The following is a 27,982-nucleotide window of genomic DNA, read 5'->3' as shown; positions in this document are numbered from 1 at the left end:
AATATTTTATTTGAAAAATACTTTTTCTATCGATAATTAATTACGACACATTTCTTTGTTATCAAACACGAGAATTAAGTCGGACATCGGACAGTAAAATTGTGATCGTGTTTCACGTCAATCCCTTCATCTAATATTGAATTATGTTTATCCCACAAACAGTATCCTACAGATAATTTTTCCATTTTTTGTGTTAGCATTTGCAATAAGAGATGATATTTCTTAAATAACATATACTTTAGTTTGATACACAATACAAGTAAAAAAATAATTATAACGTTCAAACTGAAATGGATAACACACGGAAAAGCAAGGATCAATAAATAAATATTGTATGACACACCAACCTCTGTTAGGCTCCGCCCATTCAGCGCTTTTCAGCGGTATGGACAAATTCGCATGCGTAGCGATTAATCGCGTAAAATCGCTTTACAAAAGTGGTTGCGCAATTCAACGGATGAAAACGCTTAAAAACCGATGAAATCTGTTTAACACGCCTAATAACTGCCGAGAATCTATTAGGCGGTTGAATCGGTTAAAAACGCTTATTTTTAGCGTTTATTAAGCGATTAATCGCGGAACACAATCGCTAATCCTACTGTAGTGTATGTGTTTTTAGTTTGAGTAAGTAGCAGAAATTCGGAAGGATGCCTGGACGGAAGGACAGACGGACCCCAACCCATTCCTCTGAAAGTTGGGATGTAAAACGGCGTAGAAAACTGCCGCATGTTAATTCAAATCTAAAGTTAAAAACGCTATAAAGTTGAACGAGCTATTATTACGGTGCCTATACCACGTGACGTTTTAAGATCTGTGTTGGGAGAATAAAGCGCGACCCAGTTAAAATTTTAAATGTTGTCTTTTTAAATACTTAACCATTTTTAATGGGATAAATTGGAGAGCCCGCTCATTCGTGAGAGTTTTCTATGGGTATCATGATCTTTTAAACAAATAAGTATTTTTTCAGTAAAGTACAACCGCGCGTTTGTAATATGAAGTCACCACACTGATCCGACATTTGTCTAACCGTTCAAACACGCGGTTGCACGTTACTGAAAAAATACTTATTTGTTTTAAAAGATCATGATACTCTTACGAATGCCGGGCTCTCCACTTTATCCCATTAAAAATGGTGAAATATTTAACTGGGTCGCGCTTTATTCTCCCAACACAGATCCGAAAAAGGCACGTGATACAGGCACCGTGTATTATAAACGTGCGCACGTCGATAGACGGTTGCGTTTTTCGTTTCAACGAGTAGAAACCCTGACTTTAGTTACACGTTTTATTTCGACAGCTATTTCGAAATTTTCGTAATTGTTTTACATGATTTGTTTATGTGCGTATAAACTGTAAATTGTAAATAACTGATCAGATTTCAAATGTGTTCAAGCAATACACATTTAATCCTCTTTTAAAAATCCAGTAAAATAAAATGTTTGTCTATATAAAACATAGAATCTGTCCCTTAAGTTTGTCATAGGTAATCAGACGATGAACAGTTTTGCGACAAATGGGCATCTGATAACAATCTTATGTCCGACTATTCTTAAAAGTGTGTGACTAGACAAAGCTGCTTTTTTCAATTTTCAAATACAATGTTTCGGCTTCTGCAAAACATGCAATAGTCTTTTAACTGGGGCTTATGATCATATATGCTGAATATCTAAAAGCTTTTATTTAAAAATTAACGTTATTGTTTTGAATTATGTGTTGCGTAATTAGCTCTACTAACAACATACCTGTATGCAAATTTTAATTTGTGTATGCGTTTTGTTTACCCTACCTTTGCTGGACAATTTCTTGAAATTGCAATCTAGCGTCACTTTTAAATGCTGAGAAATTATCATCTGACTTAACACATCAGGGTAAAAAACGAGTTTTTTCCACTTACCCAACCTATCATAATATGTTATACTATCATAACCCATTCGAACCGTTTTTGTTTTATTTTAAGTTGAGTTTTAGTTGAATATGTTTTTGATAATTTTGATCATATTCTCTGATTTAAATATTTAATTTGGGATAAGTTTCGCTACATTCGGTTATATTATATGTGTTAATTTAACAGCAAACAAGATATTGAGACGATTTTTGCAGGTATTTTGAATATTCCTTTTTCACAATGAAATATTAAAACAAATAACAAAAAAAAGTTGTAATCGACCAAAACTTTGCAATTGTGATGGCGTGGTTTGTGGAAACAAAATTAATGTAATTTATGTTTTGGCCACACCTTTATCATGAATTCACGCAAGTAGACATTGTTTTCATTTTATGTTCGCAAAAAACAAATGTTTAAAGATAGTACTTTTTAAGTTATATAGGGAAACGAAAACAAATATCTGTTAAAAACAAACCCCATTAATTTTATACCAGTATCGAAGCAACGTAACCATTTCAGCAATTAAAATGCGACATATGTCAATATGCATCTTATTTACATAGTTAATGTCTCTAAAAATAATTATTAAAACAATCCTATACCAATACGAAGACGTGACAGAACGTGTGATCAATTGAGGCGCTAATTATCATATTATGTAGTTTCATTAAGGCATGGTTTTCACCGATACGATGCATTAAAAGGTGTAATATTATTGGGCTTATTCATGTTTGTATGATCTTAATATTTACATATATAAAGTAATAACACATGTATTAATGAGATACCCTTTATTTCATAGAAAGGGATTCAAGTAGAGTTTTGTAAAATGCTGAGGTATGTCGATCGATGTCTTGACTTCACAAATTTATACAGAGTATGAACGGTTCAAGAAAGAATAACGAAAACAAACACGCGACTAAGGTTCTACTTAAAGCTTCCCGGTGGTTTGTCAGACGATAACAGTGGTTTTAAACACATCATGGTTCACTGTTACGAAAATTGAAAAATAACAGCGTTTCCACGAAATAAATTGTTTAGACTCATGTTAAACACGACTGTACATAACATCAAAATATATTTTTTAATGATAAAATAGGTTGTGATTATGTTCCCAAAAGTTTTTAATTTATTATTTGGCACATGCATTGAACTCCAGAATGTCATTCGAGAATTCGGTTATGTTCAGACTGATTTGTAAAATGTGTTATGTATGTATTATAATTACTTATTACATAACGGAACAAACGACCGTGTTAAAAAAATTGTACTTGAACCATTTTAATCATTAATCAACACGATGATCAATTAATCATTAACCAACATATGATCAACAACACTATTACACAAGTAAACATGCACTTAAGACGGACAGAACAAATACACACACACACACAATTAATTTGTATTGTGCAGGTTTGAAGACAGGTTTGAAGACAATTGACTAGCTACTGGATTAAAACTCAGAGTTTGGTACCTTTTGTTGTAACCCATACGTTGGTAACATTAGCAACACGGCTATATGCAAACTCTGTTTCCACTTTATAGTTTAATTGCATATGACTGAAAAGTGTGCCTATTAGTATTTATACTTGAAACTGTATATTGGGCTTATTCATTAAATGATAAAAGTTAATTAGCGTGCTTTAAAGTAAGTAGATAATATGGAAGCAATACATAATTTAAGGTGTTAAGGATGGTTATGTTTAATAGTTTATCACGATCTGTAATAGACAGGTGCAAACTCGATATTCGCTGATTCAATTGGGTATTATTATAAGAGAATGTCGTTCACACCAACGCAATCATTAAATAACTGAGTCAACCAATTGATAATTATATATTATGATAATGTATGCCACTTAGAAAGAAAATAAAGCTCCCTGTACTTATCATGGATATCATAACATGATACAGGCAGTATTCAAACAGCATGTAAAAGCATGGATGACTGCCCTACAGAAAGATGCTACATACAGGCCCATAACGAGCAGGACAGGTGATTGAGAGCTGGTATAAGACAGAAGAGCGCCATCAGCGAAAGGAACTATTCTTGGGTAAAATTTGTAAAATTACAGGCCACCGCAAATTACGATAATCTACATACGAGAAGAAATTGAAAACTTCAACCGCAGTGATTTGTGATGACGTTTTATGACAGAAGATGCTGTGCGAGCAGTGGATTGATGGGTTCACATGCAGTTTTAATGAATGAAAAACGCTTCTAAATGATTTATTATCCTTAGGCGTCCGTGATCACAAATGTATATTTACTCAATTAAACTATTGCAGCTTATGTACTGGCTGTGGGTAGGAAGCTTAGAAGTATGCCGTCAGAAAAACGAAACATTTCATTCATAAATAATTCAACGTTATGTTCGAATTATTATTATTATTATAAGTCGTATTATTATTATTATTATTATTATTTTTATTAGTTGTATATGCTTATTATTATTATTCTTCTTCTTATTATTATTATAAATAATAATAATATTATTATTAGTAGTAGTACGTATTAGTAGTATTAATAATAATAATAATATTATTATTATTATTTGCTGGTATTATAATTTATATTATTGTTATTAATATTAATATTATTCGTATAAGTATCATTATTATTAGTATCGATATGTTTTAAAGCGCTCTTGTTCCGTTCAATGTATTTACATGTGCATTTATCTTGAAACATTCATCGAGCTTTGTTTAATTTGTTGTAACACGCCTTGACAAAAGTTGGCAAATTAATCACATATTGTGACAGGTTCAAAGCGGAGCTGTTTTCTGTTTATTTATAAGGAGTGCAAACTCTTTTGAAAGTTTTCTATTATCCCTCACATTGGTCTCCCCATACTCCTAGTTAACCTATATAACGTTATCTACTCCAAATACAGGACGAGCTGAATAAATAATCAGATACAGGTTTACAATAGTTATCAGAAACCATAAGCATAATATGTATACATAATTTAATATAATTTATTTATTACTCTTCGTCAGCGAAAAAACGATGTTAAAATCGACATTATACAAAAGTAAACTTATGTACACATTTGTTTGAAATATTATTTATAGGCATACAATTAAATCGAATTGATATTGTTTATGGAAATTAATCTCATAGAGGTTAATGAAAACGGTATTCATATGGTATAAACATTGAATATATAATATCATAAATATATAAGGCAATTAGAGGATACGCACATCCACATGTATTATCAAACAAATGCTGATCAAAACATATGCGAAAACAGTCTGGTATTCTATGTACGAAAACAAAATTCTAGAATAACTTATGTTTACTGTTAATGAAGTGATAGCGTATTGATCGCAACATAAGAAACAGACTGGTAATCAAGTTCCGAAAATGAAATTCTATAATACATTCTCTTTAGTATTTATGATCTCGGTGACAGAGCAAGTTTGTTATATTTTAAGCGCATTCCGTTAACCCACGATACAGGGTTTTCAGCATTGCAAAGTTTGACGCGCCTACGTGAGGAACGCTAGTACACGTATAGGCCTGCTTGTTGTTCAAGCGGCAAGTTTCACCATTGTAATGAGAAGTCTACCCGTCACATTTGAATGGCGAGTGCAATCATGAGTGCAATTTTGGGATTACTACACGGGCAGGAGGAAGATATTGGCACACCATGTTAAGCACTTGTAACACTGTACCGCCTATAAACTTGATACTACCGCTCTTATTACGAATTTTTCTCTGGGCAGCACTCTGGATGGGATTCCGAGATTGCATAAGATACATATTGGTTACCGTTCTTCGGCATTATCTGGAATAAACCAGGGTTGGTATTCCAGAAACATATTAAGTCATTTCTTAAATAATTTCACTTAAGTTCAAAATTACAATGTTTTGTATTTCTTTACTAAATAAGGAAACACATGTTTTTTGGGTATTCCTAAAATAACATTGGCATAATTATGTTATTTAAATGTATATCTTGATGCCAATCTATTGCAATATGAAATGAAACACTTACGAAAATTTCCCAATTTAAGGATAAGAATAAAATTTAACTTAAGATTCTTCTGGAATACGAACCCAGGTCTGTGCATGCATATTATCGAGAACCTGGCATCTCTGGTCGCATTTGTCACGTGTTGCCGGAGAATGCTCTTCCACTGCATCTTTGAACAAAGGTCTCACTGCTCAAGTTCATATTAAGATACTCATTTAGATTGTTCGTATGAGGTTATCTAAATAAAGTACTGATAAGTCATTGGCATTCATAATCATTGTTAAGAAATGGCATCAGTCTATTCACGAATACGTATTTGGCCAAGTGTCTACAAACATCTACAAGGAAGATTACACAGCTATCCAAAACATTAAAGCTTTCTTGCGTCAACACCTGTTTCGAGTGACTTAACATCTAACACTGCGTGTGACAAGTCAGTGCTGGTAGACATTTACAATGACTATATGGGTGTAGTATCGTATCATGTTATGAGTATTCAATGGTCTAAGGGAAGTAATTCTGTTATACCTATTACAAGGATTATTGTTAGAGTCGCATCCCCTAATATGCACATGTTTAGAGGGCGCTTATTGGATTGTGGAACCTTCAATGGTGTCTCGTGTTGTTTTGTTTATGGTTATTTTAATCCAAGTAATCGGCCTCGAGCCGGGTTTGACACTACTATGGGTTAAACGCAACGCCTGTGCGCTACCTCAAGTCCTTTAATATCCGTTTGCATGCATGTATTCCAAAATTCATATCCGTAAAGTGATAAAGGTATAACCACTGTGTGGTATAACGTTCTAAGGGTAAGCGGGTTTAAACCTCCTGGATGTTACCCACTATTCAGTAGGTTTAAGAAATAATTAACGTTTTTCGCTAGCGTCGTTCAGTGATTTGGTTATCGAAAGTGAACCGTCGCATAAAAGACCTAGTTTGTTGTACACCATTTTTTAATATAGTTGTTGCTTTCCCATATACCACTTTCTTTCACGACAATACGGCACAATGTCATTTAAGACGATACCGTCACCCTTGTCGGCTGGTTTACTTGTCACAAATGGATATGATGCAGTGTAGCCCATGGCTGGATAGAACACATATTTATAGAATGAGTTTATACATAGTAAAGCCTTAAACACTACTATAATCATCTTACCACATCCTTCCAGTGAATATTTCTATGGTGGATTTCAATAGAGAGTTACAAACTGCGAGAAGTTATGACAAGTAGCGACTTTGAACAAAAGCAGCAAACGTTATATTTCATTAATAAACAATTCATTGTGCAATTACATCAGAAATATTTTAATATCCGCTTACTTGTTGCTAAATGAGTTAAACGGTATACAATAACTATATGTGAATACACATTCGGGCGTAGTTTTGATCACGGGGGTAATTTAACGGGTGAATAGTTTATATAAACTCCTAATATACATCTAATGCACAGGCTATTTAGTACTTTATATTACCCTTAATAGGATGTAACATATCAATACTATTCTAATGTTCAGAACAATATGCGAAATTCTAAAATTCTTACTTTGCACTAACACCTGTGTATGCTCTAATTGTCAAGGTATCCGGCGGGTTTTTTACAAGTACATCAAGGTTTAAATTGTTAGTGTAAATTGGTCATTAACGAAATAGCTTTTTAAACACGCACTTAATAAATGCCTTACAATAATTTAATGGAATTTCATACCGTGAAAGCTTACTCGGTTCAATGCGATGGTCTAAAACAAGGTTATCCAATTTTTAAAGCGTGATTATTAATTTAAGCTTATAGTATTTTCCACTGTATTTCCTACGTGAGGTTGAACAATTATCGGCCGTTGGCATAATTAACGAAACGCATTCCATTCTGTCAGTTATGTGTGGTAGAATAATTGTGGACAGTATTGAATCGATAACAATAATGTGCCTTTCAAAACCGCCATTTCAATCATTCGCGTGTATAACTGTACAATAAAATCGTTATTATCTTGCCTACATAAATGGCTTCATTAACATTCTTTCAATCAATTCTGCTCTCCGCTGCGTGAATAAGATCAAGAACGTAATAACATCTCTCATTGCCAGTATTCATTCTTCTCTTGTGTTTATCAATGTGGGGGACAACACCGGTGTAGCGTGAGAATTGCAAGACCGTGAATTTCTTAAGATGAACCGGAAGTCTTGCATTTCTCACGTTACCCCCGTGAGAATTACAAACCCGCTGACCGTGAAAACATTAAGACCGATGTCCGATACAAGTAGAACTTATTTAATTTGAATTTTTAGTAGTTTTGTTTATATTAAAAGTACAAAATGACTTTACATCAAGAATGCAAAAAACTACTGTTCGGATTGTTGATATTTCCGGACATTGATTGTGAAAATTATTACTGGTAAAAATGAAAACGGTCCCGAGGTAAAACGGCCTTACAGGTTAAAACGATCAATGTTTAAAATCAATGTGCTTACAACCGGACCCAAACTTTTATGAATATGTTTATACTAAAGTGTTACCACAAGTATACTTAAAACGTTTAGATATCACACGCTCATATAAGGAAATATGGTTAATTCTTATGGTATTAAGTATCTGAAAGTGTTTAGATTGAATTATTATGATTTGTTATCTTGGTAAATTAATTAAAAAAAATCGTTCCAAAATAACTTACGATGTGGGAACCAAAAAGTGAATATTGTTTTATTGTGTAATACATTTACAGTTATTTCATCATTCGTCAAGTTATTAACCAAAATAATTGTGCTGGTGATGGAAATATTTTATATTTCTAATGGCTATTTTTAGCTTTTTCCCATTTTTTATATTCACAAAATATTGTTTTAAATTATAATTGTGGTGATGTCCTGTACGTATTTTGTAAAGCTAGTAATACGTTTATTATAATATATAATTACATTTGATTCATGTAAGAATCACTTTAATATTGACTGAAATAATGATGTTGGTAACTTGGTAGCGGTGTATTATATTTTTCATGGCTTGCAAAAATATTTGCCATTTAGATTTGCAAAACCAACTTACAGACTGGCATTACCAGTTGATAATAATTGCCCTCGAGAAGTGCAAAACCAAGTAATTGTCTGAAATAATGATATTGGTGGTGGTTGTGTCTTATATTTGGCTTAAAAAGCTAATACTTATTGCACGTGAGAAGTGCAAAAACAATCATTTTTCTAAAAAATAAAATTGGTGGTGGTTGTGTCTTAATTTGAAGATAACCATCTGATACTTATTGCCAGTGAGAAGTGCAATGCCAAGTAATTGGCTGAAAAATGATGTTGGTATTGGTAATGTGTCTTATCTTTGGCTTGACCAGCTGATAGGAATTGCCAGTGAGTAAGACCAATTATTTGTCTGACATATTGATGTTGGTGGTTCTGTCTTATATTTGGCTTGACTAGCTGATACAAATTGCCCCCCGAGAAGTTCAAGACAAAGTAATTGTCTGAAATAAAGTTATGTTGGTTGTGGTTGTGACTTATATTTGGCTTGACCTGCTGATACTTATTGCGGATCAGAAGTGCAAGACCAAGTTATTGCCTGAATTAAAGATGAAAGTGGTTTTGTATTAAATTGTGCTTGACCAACTAATACTTACTATCATTAGAAATGTGCCAGACCAAGTAATTGTCTGCTAATGATGTTGGTGGTAGCCGTGTCTTATATTTGGCTTGAACAGCAGATATGTATTACCCATGAGAAGTGCAAGACCAAGTAATTAATAAAATCATGATGTTGATTGAGGTTGTGTCTTATGTGAGGCTTGACCAGCTGATACGTATTGCACATGAGAAGCGCAAGACCAGGTACTTGTCTAAAATCATGAAATTAGTTGTGGTTGTTTGTGATATTTGGCTTGACCAGCTGATAGGTATGGCCCATGAGAAGTGCAAGACCAAGTATTTGTTTGAAATAATGATGTTGGTGGTGTTGGGGTCTTATTTTTAGCGTGACCAGCTGATATGCATTGCTCGTGAGAAGTGCAAGATCAAGTATTTGTTAGAAATAATGGTGTTGGTGGTGGTTATGTCTTATATTATTGGCTTGAACAGCTGTTTTGTTTTGCCCATGAGAAGTGCAAGAACAAGTAATTGTCTAAAATCATGAAATTTGTTGTGGTTGTGTCTTATATTTGGCTTGACCAGTTTATATGTATGGCCTGTGAGAAGTGCACGACCAAGTATTTGTTTGAAATAATGATGTTGGTGTCTTATCTTAGGCTTGACCAGCTGATACGCATGGCAGTGTGAAGTGCAAGACCAAGTATTTGTTTGAAATAAAGATGTTGGTGGTGATTTTGTATTATGTTTTGTTTGACCAGCTGATATGTATTGCCCGTGAAAAGTGCAAGACCAAGTATGTGTTTGAAATAATGATGTTGGTGGTGTTGGTGTCTTATTTTTGACTTGACTAGCAGATATGTATTGCCCGTGAGAAGTGCAAGACCAAGTATTTGTTAGAAATAATGATGTTGGTAGTGGTTGTGTCTTATATAATTGGCTTGAACAGCTGTTATGTTTTGCCCGTGAGAAGTGCAAGACCAAGTAATTGTCTAAAATCATGAAATTGGTTGTGGTTGTGTCTTATATTTGGCTTGACCAGATTAAATGTATTACCCGTAAGAGTGCAAAACCAAGTAATTAATAAAATCATGATGTTGATTAAGGTTGTGTCTTATGTAAGGCTTGACCAGCTAATATGAATGGCATGTGAACAGTTCAAGACCAAGTCATTTGAACAGTTCAAGACCAAGTATATGTTTTGCAAGACCAAGTATTTGTTTGAAATAATGATGTTGGCGGTGTTGGTGTCTTATTTTTGGCTGACCAGCTGATATGTATTGCCCGTGAAAAGTGCAAGACCAAGTATTTGTTTGAAATAATTTGTTTGTGGTGGTGGTGTCTTATCTTTGGCTTGACCAGCTTATACCTATTGTCCATGAGAAGTACAAGACCAAGTTATTGTGTAAAATCATGAAATAGGCTGTGGCTGAGTCTTATATTTGGTTTGACCAGTTAATATGTATGGCCCGTGAGAAGTGCAAGATCAAGTATTTGTTAAAAATAATGATGTTGGTGGTGGTTGTGTCTTATTTAATTGGCTTGAACAGCTGATACCTATTGCCCGTGAGAAGTGCAAGACCAAGTATAAGTTTGAAATAATGATGTTGGTGGTGGTTGTGTCTTATATAATTGGCTTGAACAGCTGTTATGTTTTGCCCGTGAGAAGTGCAAGACCACGTATAAGTTTGAAATAATGATGTTGGTGTTGGTGGTGTCTTACATTTGGCTTGAACAGAGGATATGCATTGCCTGTGAGAAGTGCAGGACCAAGTATTTGTTAGAAATAATGATGTTGGTGTTGGTGGTGTCTTCTCTTTGTCTTGAACAGCTGATATGTATGGCCTGTGAGAAGTGCAAAACCAAGTATTTGTTTGAAATAATGATGTTGGTGGCGTTGGTGTCTTATCTTTGGCTTGACCAGCTGATATGTATTGCCCGTGAGAAGTGCAAGACCAAGTATATGTAAGAAATAATGATGTTGGTGGTGGTTGTGTCTTATCTTTGGCTTAAACAGCTGATACCTATTCCCCATGAGAAGTGCAAGACCAAGTATTAGTTTGAAATAATGATGTTGGTGGCAGTGGTGTCTTATATTTGGCTTGAACAGCTGATATGTATGGCCGTGAGAAGTGCAAGACCAAGTATAATTTTGAAATAACGATGTTGGTGGTGGTTGTGTCTTATATAATTGGCTTGAACAGCTGATATGTATTGCCCGTGAGAAGTGCAAGACCAAGTATAAATTTGAAATAATGATGTTGGTGTTGGTGGTGTCTTCTCTTTGTCTTGAACAGCTGATATGTATTGCCTGTGAGAAGTGCAAGACCAAGTATTTGTTTGAAATAATGATGTTGGTGGTAGTTGTGTCTTATATAATTGGCTTGAACAGCTGATATGTTTTGCCCGTGAGAAGTGCAAGACCAAGTATTAGTTTGAAATAATGATGTTGGTGTTGGTGGTGTCTTCTCTTTGTCTTGAACAGCTGATATGTTTTGCCCGTGAGAAGTGCACGACCAAGTATAAGTTTGAAATAATAATGTTGGTGGTGGTTATGTCTTATCTTTGGCTTGACCAGCTGATATGTATGGCCTGTGAAAAGTGCAAAACCAAGTATTTGTTTCAAATAATGATGTTGGTGGCTGTGGTGTCTTAACTTTGGCTTGACCAGCTGATATGTTTTGCCCGTGGGAAGTGCATGACCAAGAATTTGTTAAAAATAAGGATGATGGTGGTGGTTGTGTTTTATATAATTGGCTTGAACAGCTGATACCTATTGCTCGTGAGAAGTGCAAGACCAAGTATTAGTTTGAAAGAATGATTTTGGTGGCGGTGGTGTCTTATATTTGGCTCGAACAGCGGATATGTATTGCCTGTGAGAAGTGCAAGACCAAGTATAATTATGAAATAATTATGTTGGTGGTGGTGGTGTCTTATCTTTGGCTTGACCAGCTGATATTTATTGCCCGTGAGAAGTGCAAAACCAAGTATAAGTTTGAAATAATGATGTTGGTGGTGGTGGTGTCTTATCTTTGGCTTGACCAGCTGATATGTATTGCCCGTGAGAAGTGGAAAACCAAGTATTTGTTAGAAATAATGATGTTGGTGGTTGTTGTTTTTATCATTGGCTTTAACAGCTGATACCTATTGCCCGTGAGAAGTGCAATACCAAGTATTGGTTTGAAATAATGATGTTGGTGGCGGTGGTGTCTTATATTTGGCTTGAACAGCTGATATGTATAAATCATTGTTTGGAAAACCTATTCAAATGTACATGAACAATAACAAGGCTTGAACAAGCATCCTTTGGATTGAAAAGCTATCACCTTATTGTTTAGTTGAATCATGAATGTCACATCTTATACATATGCCATACAAGTGCTGAAATACTATTGAAAAAACAAAAACACATTGAGGGTTTTGTGTTTCTAACGCTTATAATTTTACTAATGACAAAGGATGATTACTCATTAACGAATCTACTCTTTTGGTTTAGTCATTAGGGTATACTTCTTTCCTGTTTTTAGTCTGAGCCAACCTTTTGGAAAAACGACATTGCCACAATCTGTGAGCTCTTGTTTTTATGAAGGCATTTTGTATTTTGACTTGGAGAAGTCTGGAGAAAATTCTTCAGGGGTGTGTATCCCCTTTTTATAAGCCATGAATATTAATAGCTACAATTAAAAAATACAATAATTGTCTCATTCACAAACTCAAATGAGAAAACATAAAGTAGTAACATGTGGACAATTATACTCTAATGACTAAGATGATTTTAGTTTAATTTGTGAAGATTGATTTTCTTTATGCTGCCTAAATTTTTACACAGCACAACCAACTTTGTATTTGTGTACAACAAGTATATAATTAAAACATGTTGGAAAACCAATTAATAACAACACTTCATTTAATGTTTTATTTTACCTGCCCAGGATAGCATTCAAATGTACATTTGTGATTTTATGTATGCTTACTAGTATACAATCATTCTACTGGTGGGATTCACCAAAGCAATATTAGTAATTTTGATACATATGAACTACATGAGCTAATTTGACCATATTCTTTTGAATACATGTAAAAAAAATCTGTATGCAAATTTAATTCTGTTTTGTTTTTATTGAACATCTATATGGGAATTGATGTGCACAAATTACCATTCTGAAATATAACTGATATTTATAACCTTCAATTTATGAAATAATAAATATAAATGAGAGTTTTAAATACTTATAACTTATAATCCTGTAATGACTAACTAACTACCACTTGCAGTAATAACATTACATATTTCATTGGAAATTCCATTCATTTTTAGTTATGAATTGGGCATATGTATAATTATATCTTATTGAGTTAATAAAAATCATTTCGCAGTTGTATTCCTAAGATTAATTAACAAATATACATTATGACAAGGTACACTGTATTCTTCTAGTACCAAAAATCACCTGTCATGGGGCATCATAAATTCTTATCTCTTATTATCAACACCCCTTAGTGATATATGGTTTCTAAACCCCATTCTGTTCTGCCATAAAGCACATTCAAGGGTGAGATATGGTTGTTATCAGATAAAATTTTGATCAGACACTGGTCATGTATGGGTTAATTTGAGCATCATTTTCTCCAAAAAAGGCTTTTTTGAACATCTACAGATTTTTCAACAGGATTTAATGATATAATGCAATCTGAGATGAACAATAGGTGCATAAGCTACATATATAAATTATTTAAATAATGAAAGTAAATTTAAAGTATAACTTCAGTTGCTTGTAATTCTGAGTTTGAAAAACAATTATACAAAAAATAAAGTATTTGTAACAAGTTGTGAAGACTACAACAATTAGAGATGAAAAAGATAAAAAAAATCAAACCATATAAAGTTATCTATACAATACGATTCAATGGCAATGTAAGACGGTGCAAAAGAACAACAATCATCAAATTTAAATATTAAGTTATATTAAGTTGCGAGACAATAGCACTGAACAATTCCCATTTGCTTTCAAAGGATTCTTAGGTGGTTTTTTATGCCCCTGGTAGCGTGGCATATAGCAGTTGAACTGTCGGTCTGTCTGTCTGTCTGTCTGTCTGTCTGTCTGTCTGTCTGTCAGTCTGTCTGTCAGTCTGTCTGTCAGCCTGTGCGTCCGTCAGAAAACTTTAACATTGGCAATAATTTTTGCAATACTGAAGATAGTAACTTGATATTTGGCATGCATGTGTATCTCATGGAGCTGCACATTTTTAGTGGCGAAAGGTCACAGTCAACCTTCAATGTAAAAAAATCAGAGCGGAGCAGTAGGGGGCATTATTCTTGTGTAAGAGATATTTTGTCATAATCATATTCATACTTAATGTAATTCTTGGCTCCTGTTATGCTTGTAATGCATTTATTCATTTTACACTTGTAGAAGTTAAGCTTTATAAACAAAATAATATTAATAATGATAGCATTATTTTACTTTTACTACACAAATTAACAGGCAAAGCAATTCTTTATGCTTATGCTTGAATGTGTGCTTATTCAATGTGTGAAAAATCTGTGCTGTTATATTGTCCAGTATATGCTATTATATCTTTAAATTTCAGAATTGAGATCAGATTGTACTACGCAAGGTCCAAGAAACTTTACCATACATGCCAACCCAAATCGATTCTGGTGATGTACTCTCTACATATCGATGGACAAATGAAGCCCTCTATATGAAGAGGACAAATTACACTGGATTGCTAATGATTGTTTCATATTAAGAAATAAACAACAGTGAACCAAATGAAACAAGATTCAGTTAGGGCAATTTAATAACTGCACTACCATGATCACGAATATTTGTGCTTAGGTACAGCTGGCTTGGTTTGGACACGTCACCATGCACGACTCTCCGTACAAGACTGTACTCCAGAGCACCTCATGGTAGGGAAGCTTCCCATAAAGTTTCATTGAATTCCGGTCATTAGTTGCTAAGAAATAGCCCGGACAAGAATTGCACTATATGTACAATTAATGGAAAACTTCAATAATACTGTGGTATTTATTATGCCCCCTTCCAAGAAGAGGGGGTATATAGTTTTGCACAGTAAGGTCCGTCCCTCTGTTGGTCCGTCCACCAAATGGTTTCTGGATAAAACCCGAGAACGCTTAGGCGTAGGATTATGAAATTTCATAGGTACATTGGTCATGACTGGCAGATGACCCCTATTGATTTTCATGTCACTAGGTCAAAGTTCAATGTTCAAGGTGACAGTGACTCGAAACAGTAAAATGGTTTCTGGATGATAAATCAAGAACGCTTAAGCCTGGGGTCAGGAAAGTTCATAGGGACATTGGTCATGACTGGCAGATGACCTCTATTGATTTTCAGGTCACCAGGTCAAAGTTTAAGGTCACAGTGACTGGAAACAGTAAAATGGTTTCCTGATGATTACTCAAGAACGCTTAGGCCTGGGATCAGGAAAGTTCATAGGGTCATTGGTCATGACTGGCAGATGACTCCTATTGATTTTCCAGTCACTGGGTCAAATGTCAAGGTCGCAGTGACTCGAAGCAGTAAAATGGTTTCCGGATGATAACTCAAGAACGCTTTAGCCTGGGATCAGGAAAGTTCATAGGGACATTGGTCATGTCTGACAGATGACCCCTATTGGTTTTTAGTTCTCTAGGTCAAAGATCAAGGTCAAATACATAACGTATTCACACAATGGCTGCCACTACAGCTGACAGCCTATTTGGGGGGGGGGGGGCATGCTTGTTTTACAAACAGTCCTTGTTTTATTTAAGAAAACAAATCAAGTAAAAAAGAAACAGTTTTAAGCAATTGAAACATAATGAACCTCATATAAAACAGTTGTAAGTAATTTAAACATAGTGAAGCTCATATAAACATTAGTATTATAAAAATCATTTTTTTTAATTTTATTCATTGCAAAAATCACTTTTAACAATAAATACCACCAACAATTATTTATGTATCTTAAAATTGATGTGTATATGGAATGTAAGCCATACTGGTTTTTGTTAAGATAATTGTTGGATAAAATCTAAGATATCACAGACAAAACAAATAATAATTGAATAATGTGTAGTTTTTTGGTAAGGCAATAACATATTTTTCAATAAAGTGCAGCAGACAGAAACTGGATATCAACCACTATTTTGATATGTCCCTGTTTATATTAAACACATCATGTGATAGGGTTCAGGGATGCTATCCTTTAAGTGTTAACACATACCGGTACACAGTTTCCATATAGTGGTCAGGAAGAAGAGCCTGTTAACAAGTTTCACAAGGGCCAGGAAGTGGAAACTTTGACTTGTGTATAGATGGCATCAGAAGGGTCAGTAGTTAGGTGATTAGGGGATATATGGGTAGAGCTCTTAACTACATTAATTACAGTAACCAATTTGAAATAGGACAGTACATTTAACCATTTTAAGTTGCAGAAAGATAGTATATGTACTCAACACACATCTTCTGAAACCACATCAACACCTGTCCCAACTTTTTCCTTAAATTTTATTGGCACGCTCTCTCCTCCATACTCGATTGTCTTTCAGCCAATATCCGTTCTTTTTTTCAAAAAATATAATATGATAAGGGAAATTTCTTTGCTAAATGCATCCATCTATAAAAAGCAGCCATATTCGCAAACTGGGCGGAGTGGAGAGCGCACCTCAAAAGGCACACCGCCAACAATCTGGCCACTATCATGTGAGGCACGCGCTGATCACGAATCTCCCAACAAATGACAAGTTCACTATTCAATCTGTTTTCTGTGGTGTCTCATTTAACGAACAGCATTCCCCTCAAAATACAATATCGATATGTGCAGCTCCCACTTCAACATATCCAAATTTGTTTAAACAAATTGTTTAGTGGCCCGAACTTATAAATCGTATGGGAAGCTTCGATCAGTATTTGAAATTGTACGATGTCAATTCTGAAAAGCAAACAGTCAATAAACATTTCAATAAAACATTCTCTATTTGAACAAACCCTATTAGGGATTAATCAAATATTAATTTTGGCCAATGCTGTTTGCGACCATTCTCAACCATTAGGAAACCTTCATGAATGGTACAAAGCTTCTTTTGTTGAAACATCGTGCTACCATAATAAGTATTTTAATATCGTGTCAATGATTGTTAAATGTCAATATAACGCTTCTCTGGTGCCTAAACACAGACACCATGGCGTCAGTCTACTGTTCTATGCTACAGACGGATAAATGGGGGAATACTAAATAAACATGATGAACAAGTCATATTATTCATGTTTCTTCATGTAAATATAATGCCACAAACTGAGTAACTAAATGATCTTTTCGCACAGTAATTCCAATTTAAATCTTAAATTATACCTTAACGTTATAACAGCTCTTAAGATGTTTTGTATACATTTTCAATTTTAACGAACACACGTTTTGATTTGATCAGTGTGAAAAATACACTTTCTTTCATCGAAATATTTGATTCGTTTAAAAGATATTTGTTCTATGTAAGTTTATCAATGTGATATTTTTATTTACACTCGATCAAAGATTATGATATTAACTTATCACTAAGGTCTACATATTCTTCAATTAGTGTATTATGAACAAAAATGTATTATAAAATAAAATTGATATTTCAAACCGTGAATATGGCGACTTACAACAGACATAACACTTGTAAATGAAACACAAGTATTCCATATGACCGAACAAATATCATCTTTTTAACGAGTTCAATGGTGAAAATATACTTTTTATCAAATAATAAAACTATTTACAAATTCCATGAAGAAATATTTTCACAGGATCTATCTTACACAACATCAGATGACACACATCTGTGAATCACCAACACATTACAGCTTAAGTTCCTTTTCATATAAATTTGCATGGTTCGTGTATTTTCAATTATTGAAATTATCCTAATTAAATGGTTATGGATTATTATGCATCCAAACATGCGTAAAATACTGGTATAAAAATCTAACAATATAGTACAGTATATGGTTTGGTTTTCCTCTGTTAATATCCCCAGAAATATGATATCATTTTAAGGGGCATGTTCTCATTTAATTTGTTTTTGTATTTGAAAAATGTTATTTTTGTTTGAATCCAAAAAATAAAAGATCAATATACTAAAACACCAATATAATAATATGAATCTTATAAGAAGAAAAAAAATTGTTTTAAGATTTCAGTCTGTGAATAATTCGGATTAAAAACATACATTGGCTAGTATCAAACTTGTTCAGTACAAGTACAACATAATAAACTAGAAATGGCCCGGCAGAGGCCGGCGCGTATCCCTCTCCGCATGTTTGACCCAGGGGCGCCCCAGGGTTGGTAATGGGGCCATGCATAGGTTAGATTGACCGTATTGTCATTAGAGAAGTTCAGTATCAATTAGAAGTGAATCGGTGTAGAAATGAAGAAATTATAGTAAAAGGCAACTTTGGGTGGGCTAGGACTATGTGGGCGGGGCACCCTAGGGTTGGTAATGGGGCCATACAAAGTTGAGATTGACCGTATTGTCATAAGAGAGGTTCAGTATCAACTTGAAGTAAATCGTTGTAGAAATTAAGAAATTATAGTAAAAAGCAATTTTGAATGGTCGTGGCCTATGTGGGCGGGTTGCCCCAGGGTTGGTAATGGGGTCATGCATAGTTGAGGTTGACTGTGTTGTCTAAAAAGAGGTTCAGTATCAATTTGAAGTGCATCGGTGTATAAATGAAGAAATTATAGTAAAAGGCAATTTTGGGTGGGCTTGGCCTATGTGGGCGGGGCACCCCAGAGTTGGTAATGGGGCCATGTATAGTTGAGATAAACTGTATTGACATAAGAGATGTTCAGTATCAATTTGAAGTTAATCGGTGTAGAAATGTAGTAAAAGGCAATTGTAGGTGGGCGTGGCCTATGTGGGCGGGGCGGCCCAGGGTTGGTAATAGGGCCATGCATAGTTGAGATTGACAGTATTGTCATAAGAGTGGTTCAGTATCAATTTGAAGACAATCGGTGTAGAAATGAAGAAATTATAGTACAATTACCTAAAAAAAATGAGTAAAAATCTCTGACCAGGCCCCCCAACCCCCATAACATTTGACCCATGGGTCAGATCAAAATTCCAAATAGTGCAGGGTCGCACATATGCTCATAGCTACCATGTGTGTAAGTTTCAAGGTTCTAGTGCTAATAGTGTAGGAGGAGATAGTGGCCAGGACGGACGGACAGACAGACAGACGGACAGACGCCGGAGATTACCACAATATACCCAAGCTTTTCAAAAAGCGTGGGGTTAATAATTCAAGAAAGGAATTTCCTGTTACATGTAGATCAGATAATGATTGGACATAAATGAAGGGGTCAAAGGTTCCCTACAATCATGAGTGGTGGTGTTTCATTGTTAAATATTTTTCTATCCTATTTCAAATTAAGATTCTTGTTTTAATAGCTGCTGAGCCCGTTGCCGAGGTGTATGTGAGAGCAAGAAACAACTCTGCATGGTGATTGATACACTCTCCTTAACATATAACACTAGAATAACATTAATATGTCAAATATACTGATATTAACAGATTATGGCTTATGCATAATATCATAACCATACTAACAATCCTTTATTATAATAATTATTATTATCAGTATTAAGAAAGTTTTATTCCTGATGGAATAATTTTGACAAACTTTCTACCATTCCTTGGATAATCATTCATTAAAAAAAACACAAAACAACGGCAACAAAAAAATAATATAAGGTTTTAATTTTTTAGAATGATTGAGCAATACATTTTCATCTTTTATGAAAGATTTGCATTTGCTAGTCCTTTACTGCAGCATAATTTGTTTTAAATTTCTGAAATACATTTATAAATTAGTTATGATTTTTTCACTGACAAATACGCAATGGAAAAAAGGCCAGCAACTACCTACTTTGGGTAGGCCCTGTTTTCTGGCTCGCACTTGTTGGAAACTGACAGTTTAAAGTCAAAGGGCTTGGTGACAGTTTAAGGTCTAAGGTCTTGGTGACAGATTTTGGTCAAAGGTCTTGGTGACAGATTAAGGTCAAAGGTCTTGGTGACATGTAAAGGTCAAAGGTCTTGGTGACAGTTTAAGGTCAAAGGTCTTGGTGACAGTTGAAGGTCAACGGTCTTGGTGACAGTTTTAGGTCAAAGGTCTTAATTGTTTGTCTTCCTCATATAGCTTCTAAATGTCTGAAAGGAGTACAAAATTACCTTGCATTATCATTCCTTAACATTACACTCATTAGAACACTCTTAAACTACTGAGTCTCGATCAAACGTTCAGAGTGGAATGATGTGCAGATGATACTTCAGAAAGGAATTTTGGCTGTGACAAAGTTTTTGCAGAATTTTCGGTATTTTGTCTCTTGTTCAACTATAGAATATATAATCCATAAATTGTGTGCTTTGAACTCATCTTTGACTACCGAGTGAAGCTCACTCAAATTTCTACAGTTGAATTATTAAATTATTGTGTAGAAATTATTTTTTCTGCAAGTTTTTGCAGAGTTATGGTGCTTTTTCTATTTTTCCATAAACAAATTAAGTCTCAAAATTGTGTCTTTGCTAATCATCTTTATCTGTTTTGTGAATCTCGCTCAAACTTAACATTTTAATAACCTTAATATGTTGAAGATTGTAAAGAAAGTAATTTTGTCTGTGTTAAGTTTTTGCTAATAATTGCTGATTTTCTGTTTTTAAACTATAGAAAATATAGTTCCAAATAAAAAAAAAATAACATGGACTACAACTTGGTCAATTTAGCTCAAATTTTAAGAGCTAATCGTGTACATGATCTATAAGGGAGAAATTTTGGCTCCAACTATATTTGGCTTAATTATGGTATGTGACACATTTTCTAGTTAAAGTTTCATTTTGATTTTATTCCAGCAATGCTAGCTGAACTATGAAGACAATCGACTGCATGAGGCATTTATGACGTTATGGATATGAAGTTTCTACATTTCGTAACCACAAGAGTGGACGAGGACACCGTGGGATTATTACTAGTGCACCAATTAGTTTTATTTTTTATGGCTGGATGAACCCACAACACCCATCTACATACTGCCAAATTGGTGGTCAATTTTATTGAGATGATCTGCTTCAATTTTATTGGTTTTGACTGCTCAAAAATTATTTTCTAAAACTGGCTTATGTTTTTATACAAGCGTTTTTGCTTACATTTAAATGTTAAAAGTGGATTGCTTGTGTGAAGTGAAACATGTGATGCCTGTTTTGGAATACATATTTCCTATTTTAAAGAAATGCTTTTAAAACCAAATACTTAACCCAGTTATGCCTAGCGTAAAGAAAAAAGGCCAGGGCAAACAGCAAAGACCCAGATGAGACGCCACATCATGCGGCATCTCATCTGGGTCTGTGCTGTTTGCTTAATGGAAGTTCTGTAAGAAATATTCTAAATATAGAAATAAATACACTAGATATCCCTAATTTTGAAAATAACTTGATCCATTTTAGAAGGATGGGAGAGTCCACTAGGCTTAAAATGGGTTAAAATGATTCTTTACAAGTTTGATGAGGTTCATGTGTGTTGAGCAGCTTAACATTTCCATTGATAACAACTTCAAATAACAAGTGAGTCGTGTTCTGAGAAAACTGGGCATAATGCATGTGCGTAAAGTGGCGTCCCAGATTAGCCTGTGCAGTCCAGGCTTATCAGGGAAAACACTTTCCGCCTTATTTAGATTTTTGCTAAGAAGAGACTTCATTTAACTGAAAAATATCATAAAGGCGGAAAGTGTCGTCCCTGATTAGCCTGTGCGAACTGCACAGGCTAATCTGGGACGACACTACAAAATTGCATTAAGCCCAGTTTTCTCAGAACGCGACTCTAGTTGTTACTCCATCTGTGTAGTTCAGGTCTTCTGCATAAGTTGATAGTTACTAATGTGTACTAATTATGTCATACAAATCATGCACAGTTAGGCTTATTTGTCTGCTATCTACCTACAACGATTGTAATCAGAGAAATAATTGTGATATGATTCTAATGAGATAAATTATTGTATTACATTAATCATGAGTAGATAATTGACCTGTTCATTATAAATATAGTGCTATCTTTAATTGGCAGAATTAAGCCTAATTTGGTATATGTTACTTTATTCGTATGATTTTATAGATATGCTTGTTTATGCCCCCCTTCGAAGAAGAGGGGGTATATTGTTTTGCACATGTCGGTCAGTTGGTCCGTCGGTCGGTCGGTTCGTCCGTCCGTCCACCAGATGGTTTCCGGATGATAACTCAAGAACGCTTAGGCCTAGGATCATGAAACTTCATAGGTACACTGATCATGACTGGCAGATGACCCCTATTTATTTTCAGGTCACTAGGTCAAAGCTCAAGGTCACAGTGACTTGAAATAGTAAAATGGTTTCCGGATGATAACTCAAGAATGCTTAGGCCTAGGATCATGAAACTTCATAGGTTCATTGATCATGACTGGCAGATTATCCCTATTGATTTTCAGGTCACTAGGTTAAAGGTCAAGGTCACAGTGACTCGAAATAGTAAAATGGTTTCTTGATGATAACTCAAGAATTCTTAGGCGCAGGATCATGGAACTTCATAGGGTCATTGATCATGACTGGCAGATGACCTTGTACAATATGAAGGCATTAATATTGTCAAAGCATATAGTTTCTGTTTTCCACCTGCACAACGTTATTTGACACTGTAGCTGTATATTATTGATAACAATTTATTGATTTTATATCGACTTGTTCAACTTATTTCATGCGAGGGTCAGAATTATATTAATAATTGACATCACCCCAGTTTATTTAAAACACCCTGTATGGATTGAAGGGACCCCAGGCACATTGTTAATCTTATCTCAATTTTATTCATGTCACTACAATCAATAATTTAATTGGAAAAGCACAATAGCAGTTCTATTTACATGTCCATTCTTATTGCCACGAGAATGGTTTTGCTGAATAGATTATTTGAGTTAATAAAATGATTTGACTATTTTAAATGCGTATAACAAGCCATAAATTATTCTTTGATATAGTTTCAATGCTTTTAATCAAAACACAATAATTTCAATAGCCCAGTGAATTCCTTTACGTCAAATGGTCCGGATCAAATAACCACATGCTTTGGTATTCAAAAGTGATCATTATCTACACTTATGGTGTGACAGAAATATCAATATGATATTTGAAAACAGTTGGGACAGGGTTATAGCCATTCTAACCGACATTTAAATTAATGATCAATATAATTCAAATAATTGCCTTGTAGAATTATTTATGCAATTTTCATTTTAGGCAACTTAGATTGAAACCTGTTGTATTACTTAAATTGCACATTTTTACATATTAAACCTACATACAAAATAGCCCAAGTATTTAAAAAGAATCAAATTACATGTGCGGTATGTGTATGCAGTCAGGAATTTGGAAATGCCGTTCACATCTAATTTTTATTCCCCGCCATAGGCGGAGGGATATTATTTCTGCGTTGTCTGTCTGTCTTTCTGTCCGTCCGTCTATCACTGTTGTGTCTGGAGCCATATCTTGGAAGTGCTTTGGCGGATTTCATTGAAACTTGGTATGAGTATATAAATGGATAAGAGGATGATGCATGCCAAATGGCATTGTACACCATCTGTTAATAACGGAGCTATGCCCTTTGTATCTTGAATAAAATGCGTTTTAATATAAGCATAGAGTTTTATCTCCATTAACACATAAGCCAGAGTCATGAAACTTGCCATAGTTGTTCTCAATCATCTGGGGGTGCTTCACATTCAACACCCATAATCCTAGGAGCTAAGGTCAAAGTCACAAATTGAGGTCAGAGGTTACAAATTTGATTAATTATTCATTATTTAGTCATTCCTTTACTATGCATCAAGGGATTATGTAATAACTGTCCACAATTGTTCTCTATTATCTACCTGAGTGTCAAATATAAGATCCATGTTGCTAGGGTCAATTTGGCGGGGGATATCAATTCAATGAATTTGCTTGTTTGTTTTGAAATTTCAGTTTAATTTTAAAAAACAATAATAACGTTGACTCGGGTTTGCTTCAACTCGCTTGGCTGGAATTTCTGAATTGCTCGAAGATTCCTCGAAGGATAAATTTTGTATTTCTTTATACTCATATTTTTGTGTATGGCTAGAATTATTGAGGGTAACATTATCTGATGGCTGCATGTGATCTACTTTAAAGTCAGACATAAATAATCAAATTTAACTCCTACAATATTAAGTTTAAATCCTCAAAATTCCAGACAAGGAGTAATTTTTTCCAGTTGTTTTTTAAATATATAATATTCCCCCCTTCGAAGAAGAGGGGGTATATTGTTTTGCTCATGTCGGTAGGTCGGTCGGTCCGTCCGTCCACCAGATGGTTTCCAGATGATAACTCAAGAACGCTTAGGCCTAGGATCATGAAACTTCATAGGTACAATGATCATGACTGGCAGATGACCCCTATTGATTTTCAGGTCAATAGATCAAATGTCAAGGTCACAGTGACTATATAGTAAAATGGGTTCTGGATAATAACTCAAGAACGCTTACGCCTAGGATCATGAAACTTCAGAGGTACATTGATCATGACTGGCAGATGACCCCTATTGATTTTCAGGTCACTAGGTCAAAGGTCAAGGTCACAGTGACTCGAAACAGTAAAATGGTTTCCGGAAGATAACTCAAGAACGCTTACGCCTAGGATCATGAAACTTCATAGGTACTTTGATCATGACTAGCAGATAACCCCGATTGATTTTCAGGTCACAAGGTTAAAGGTCAAGGTCACAGTGACTCGAAACATTCAGATGGTTTCCTGATGATAACTCAAGAATGCTTAGGCCTAGGATCATGAAACTTCATAAGAACATTGATCATGACTGGCAGATGACCTTTATTGATTTTCAGATCACTAGGTCAAAGGTCAAGGTCACAGTGACTCAAAATAGAAAATAGGTTTCCTGATGATTACTCAAGAACGCTTAGGCCTAGGATCATGAAACTTCATAGGAACATTGATCATGACTGGCAGATTACCCCTATTGATTTTCAAGTCACTAGGTCAAAGGTCAAGGTCACAGTGACCTGGCTGCCACTACAACGGACAGCCCATATGGGGGGCATGCATGTTTTACAAACAATCTTTGTTTATGATTAGATTCGATTGATACTTTGACAAAACAACTCTTATCTGACATACCACAATAGACTCCACCCAAACCTCTCCCCACGCCCCCCGCCCGAATCCCCCTCCCGAATTCCCCCTCAATCCCCCGCCATTATTTTTTTTTAATTAAAGATCATCTAATAAATGACCATCACACCCTCACACTATACCCCCACCCCCACCCCAATTTTTTTTATGCCCCCAGTAGGGTGGCATATAGCAGTTGAACTGTCCGTCAGTATGTCAGTCAGTTTGTCCGTCCGTCCGAAAAAAACTTTAACATTGGCCATAACTTTTTCACTTTTGAAGATAGCAACTTGATATTTGGCATGCATGTGTATTCCATGGAGCTTCACATTTTGAGTGGTGAAAGGTCCAAGTCAAGGTCATCCTTCAAGGTCAAATGTCAAATTTATGGTGTCTGTCCGTCCGAAAATTAAACATTGGCCATAACTTTTTCAATATTGAAGATAGCAACTTGATATTTGGCATGCATGTTTATCTCATGAAGCTGCACATTTTGAGTGGTGAAAGATGAAGGTCAAGGTCATATTTCAAGGTCAAATGTCAAATATATGGCGTCTGTCCGTCCGAAAACTTTAACATTGGCAATAACTTGTTTAATATTGAAGAAAGCAACTTGATATTTTTGGCATGCATGTGTATCTCATGAAGCTGCACATTTTGAGTGGTGGAAGTTCAAGGTCAAGGTCATCCTTCAAGGTAATTTTTTTTATAAATTTCAAAGCGGAGTTCTCATGAAGCTGCACATTTTGAGTGGTGAAAGTTCAAGGTCAAGGTCATCCTTCAAGGTCAAAGGTCATTTTTGTTCCAAAGCGGCGTTCTCATGAAGCTGCACATATTTAGTGGTGGAAGTTCAAGGTCAACGCATTTTTCAAGGTTAAGGTCCTCCTTTAAGGTCAAAGGTTAAAAAAAATAAAATTTTCAAAGCGGCGTTATCATGAAGCTTCACATTTTGAGTGGTCAAGGTCAAGGTCATCCTTCAAGGTCAAAGTTATAAAAAAAAATCAAAGTGGCGTTATCATGAAGCTTCACATTTTGAGTGGTGGAAGTTCAAGATCAAGGTCATCCTTCAAGGTCAAGGTCATCCTTCAAGGTCAAAGGTAAAAAATAATATTTCAAAGCGGCGTTATCATTAAGCTGCACATTTTGAGTGGTGGAAGTTCAAGGTCAAGGTCATCCTTCAAGGTCAAAGGTAAAAAAATCCTTTTTTTTCAAAGCGGCGCAATAGGGGACATTGTGCTTCTAAAAAACACATCTCTTGTTTTTTTTGAAACATGGTTACAAAACACAAATATTTATTTGTATTATTTTATTTTTAAAATACCGTCAAACCATCACACCCAAGAATCCCCCCCCCCCCAAAAAAAAATATTTCCTTTTTGCATTTTTTTGCATTTTTGGAAGATAATGTAATAAATGACCACACCCACACACTATACACCCGTCTCCACTCAAACCCTCCCTCCTATGTGATTGAAATTGAGATAGGTCCCTACACCTTTAACAAAAAAAATAGATGAGCGGTCTGCACCCGCAAGGCGGTGCTCTTGTAAATAAATTTGTCTCTTATAAATTGTGTTTGCATTAGGTTGTTGCAGATATTTTATCTCCATGTACCTTTGGGTTGAGTCATTTCTTATTTTTGTTATTACTTTAAAATCATTCTTTGTTGTCATATTGCAATTGATACTAATTCTAAAGAGAAGCAGAAACTGATTGTATTACGGTTTATGTCTCCATGTTTAACATGACTGCATACATTGTTTCTGATGAATATGTTTGATTGTGTAGATTGTTTCTTTATACAATCTTTTTATTCTCAAGCTTGTTTCTAAAAAAAGAATGTACTTGATATTGTACACATCTATGTATGCATGTTTTGAAGTGGGTTAATGCTTCTGGGATAATTTTATTGCTGATCCGTCTTTACATATTGATATATTTTACCTAGGATTGTTCTGAGGTGTGGTTTGATTAGCATGCTGCTTTTTTAGATTTCGGTCATGCAAAGATAAGGGAATTTTTTACATGATAACTAATAACATGTACATTTTAAGTTGATTAAGTTAGTTCACAGTGTATCCATAACATTTAGTTAAGAAAATTTAACTTGAACATACATGTATAAAGCTGATAAAATTAGTTGTAACGTTATTACGTATTGTTCGTGGAGAACAAACAATAACAAACAAGGTTCATTTCTGTTTTCATCGCGATTTATTTTTGTTGAATATTTTCTAATACAACGCTTGCTAATGTTCGTGAAATACAATTTTACAGCGCGGCAGCCAATATGGCCGCCACGTCAAGAAAACGTGACAA

The 27,982-nt window shown here is 34.8% G+C and overlaps 1 protein-coding gene across 2 annotated transcripts in view; it reads left to right on the top strand.

The window, feature by feature from the left end:
* LOC127857773 (F-box only protein 9-like) overlaps nucleotides 1-27,683 on the top strand; it is a 116,469-nt gene extending 88,786 nt beyond the window's left edge. The window contains exon 16 of one of the 2 annotated variants that reach the window (XR_008038624.1): nucleotides 27,624-27,683. The gene's annotated coding sequence lies outside the window, so the exon portion shown is untranslated. Of the gene's footprint in view, nucleotides 1-21,472; nucleotides 21,510-27,623 lie in introns of those variants that run through there. The other variant, XR_008038625.1, reaches the window with a different exon arrangement.
* The last annotated feature ends 299 nt before the right edge of the window (nucleotides 27,684-27,982 follow it).

The sequence above is a fragment of the Dreissena polymorpha genome, chromosome 14 (assembly GCF_020536995.1).
Source record: "Dreissena polymorpha isolate Duluth1 chromosome 14, UMN_Dpol_1.0, whole genome shotgun sequence".
In the NCBI taxonomy this organism is placed as follows: Eukaryota; Metazoa; Mollusca; class Bivalvia; order Myida; family Dreissenidae; genus Dreissena; species Dreissena polymorpha.
The sequence above is the reverse complement of the archived record's forward strand: the minus strand, read 5'-3'. Positions and strand labels throughout refer to the sequence as shown.